We start from the raw sequence: 3,123 nt of genomic DNA, 5'->3' as shown, positions 1-3,123 counted from the left end.
GTTGAGTGTACGTGTGAAATATTCTATATGAGACCCCTACGGCTATTAGTATGCAAGCTGTACAATTCTAAGGGAGTGACTAAACTAGCCTCCTGGCATAGTAAAGCAAACGGAAAGCTCTGTGTGGGTATTTGAAAACTCTTTTAGTGTTGAGAGCTTCTGTAAGGATATTTCTCTGTATGAGTTCTATTACTAGTAAAACTTTTTAGAATAGGTGGAGAGATTTACAGCATTTGATGAAGTTTGTTAAAATATTGGTATTTTACTGACGGAATTAATAATTTACGTAGTTCTGGATTGTGAATGCAAAAATGTTCTTGGGAGACGATATTTAATTTATGAAATAGTCATATACAAACAGTCATAAAAATCACTTTTAAACTTTTATTTAAAAAAAACTTTTTGCAAAGTTGAAATATTAATATAATTTTGACAAATATATTATTTTTAACGCTAGTCCTTCTCACTGCTTTACTTCTATTAAATGCTTTCTTGCATGCTGATATAAAAAATTTAATATGTATTATGAGATCAACTTGAAATTACATAATTCATACATGTTTAAAATTCTCAGATATGACCACAAAATGAAATACACAAATAAATTTAATAGTTTTAGCACATTTTAATAAACAAAAATAAAAAAGTTTGTAACGTTTATTAGAATTTTTATTCCATTATTTCATACACAAGCGGAAATTTGATTTATTATACAAATAAAGCAAATCATAATTATTACTAATAATTTTGTTAGTATTCTATTAAAACAAAAATAATTCTAAAGACAACTTAATACGCATTTTGATATTTTTGCACATGTCTAATTATTTACGTATTATTATATCATAATTATTTCTCATGTCGATGCTTTCTGAATAAAGCTTAAATTTTTAATCAAGTTCTCTGTATGTAACACAGTTTTAGAGTCGTTTATTAATTTTATCCAGAAATGATCTCACGTTCGAAATTATTCACACGAAGTACTACGTGCGGTCAAATCGTGAATCACACGTTCATGCACACTAATACATGAAAATGATATTTTGCAAATGTATGTAAAGAAGAAAATGCAAATTTAAATAAAAAATTATACATTTTATTAAAAGAAACATATTTTTTTGGACTTGTTGGATCAAAATACACATAAAAAATCTCAAATTTAAACAATATTGTAATACTTGGTATATATATATAAAAACCTTAATTATTTTTATGTGATAAAATTTTCACAGGCTAAGTACAGACCTAGTTTTTATATCAGCTGGATTTTTTATGATTTGCACATAAAATTTTAGTTCTTCTACAAAAATTATAAACGTATCAATAAAACGTATGAATGAAACCTATAAACCATTTTATTTTCATACGGACCATCCCTCTAGTGAAAAGTTGTATAGCAATTTTTGATATTGAATGCATAATTTTCAAGTAGTTTTTTTAAAATATATTCATCATCAGTAGTCAGTAAAATTATTAGATTATTTCTCTAAATAAAAGATTTCAAAACACTTTCTTTCATCAATCACATATCTCTCTATTTGAATAAAGATCATAAAGACGTAAAACACTATATGCACTAATTTATTCATAAAAGTATGATCTAAATCAAATGCAGAATATTTTTCAAGCAATTTATTTAGTCTTGTTAAGATAGAAATATTAATTTTACAGTCATCCTTTCAAGGATGACCAGACCTTAACTGGACTTAAAATAACACAAGTTTTTTGGAATTTATAAGGTTCTGAGAGCAACCTGGAGCTTTAGTGAGAATACGACCAATTTTAGTTTAGTGGTTAATTTTTTAAACCGTGAATAACCTTTCTAAGATCTTAGTGAAAGTTCCTCAAAGTCTTCAAAAAATTGAGACTTATTGTTAAACTGTGGTTTCAAAAGTTAAAAAATCGGTAGGAAAATTTGGCGAGTTTTGTCAAAAGTAGGCCAATTTAATTATTTAATCAATGTGAGAATTTTTTTACATATTTTTTTAAGACCGTTAAAGTCAATACTATCACCCCGTTTCGGTTCCACATCAAGGTGTACTCTGTATATACTCAAAGGATACTCTGTATATAATGGATATTAACAAAGAATATCTAAAATAAAATATGAGGCATATATCTTTTTAGGAATAATACCAAAACGACTATTCTTGAGTACTTTAATCATCAAAACATAGCTTTAATATATTTATATTTGTCCGTAAACTGAGAAAATTACTGGACGGCGTACATTACTGGTTTGGCTTTGATCAAAGCACTTCAGTATGAACTTGCGACTTTTATACCACTTCCACAAACCTATTTTAGTATATGTTTAGTATCTTTATATACACTATCACATAGTTTCCGGCATCTCTTCCCGTTCCCGTTTAAATTGAATACTAATACAGCACATTCGTATGTCGGAAGGCGAATCCGCTCTGCTAGGTGCTGCATGCTAATGTATATGAAGGTCCACAGATTGCTGTCTGGTTCGTTTGCTCTGAATAATTTTATTAGCTCAGATCAGAAACGAAGATATTCTGACGTGTGTAATGTACGGATGCTGGATGCTGGATGTTGGATGTTCTCTGTGTAACCGACGTGGATTCATGTGCAGGCTTCTTTAATTTGATGCATTTTGTATGAGTGTTGGTGCTGCTTTGAGTCGTTTAACTCTGATTAACTCTGTTCGTTTGCGGTGCGCTTATATTACATACTATTTAGAACTTATGCTACAACAAACATTTTTTTGTATTTGCAATGAGACAAATCGATTCAATCTTATTATTCACTTTTATTATTTTATTTGAGATCTGCGCGACTTTTTACTGGAAATAGTATTGTGTATTGAAAAAGTATGTATAAATTATAAACTTTTGCTACCATGATTTATGATTATGAGTATGATTTCCAGAAAAATGATACCGCTGTACGGAACAGCGTTGCCACTTAGTAACGCTATTAAACAGACCAGGACAACTTCTTTTAAGATTCTTTAAAGATTATCAAGCTATTTTTGAAAATTAAATTTTTTAAACACTTGTAATGAACAAAAAATAACAATGAAAAATATAATTTCTGAAGCAAAAATTGAGATATTGCAAGTCAATCTAAGGAGACACAAATAGCAAAAGTGTTAAT

Source organism: Ctenocephalides felis, unplaced genomic scaffold (assembly GCF_003426905.1).
Source record: "Ctenocephalides felis isolate EL2017-DRISC unplaced genomic scaffold, ASM342690v1 CF-g0.4_SCAFFOLD_01492, whole genome shotgun sequence".
In the NCBI taxonomy this organism is placed as follows: domain Eukaryota; kingdom Metazoa; phylum Arthropoda; class Insecta; order Siphonaptera; family Pulicidae; genus Ctenocephalides; species Ctenocephalides felis.
The sequence above is the reverse complement of the archived record's forward strand: the minus strand, read 5'-3'. Positions refer to the sequence as shown.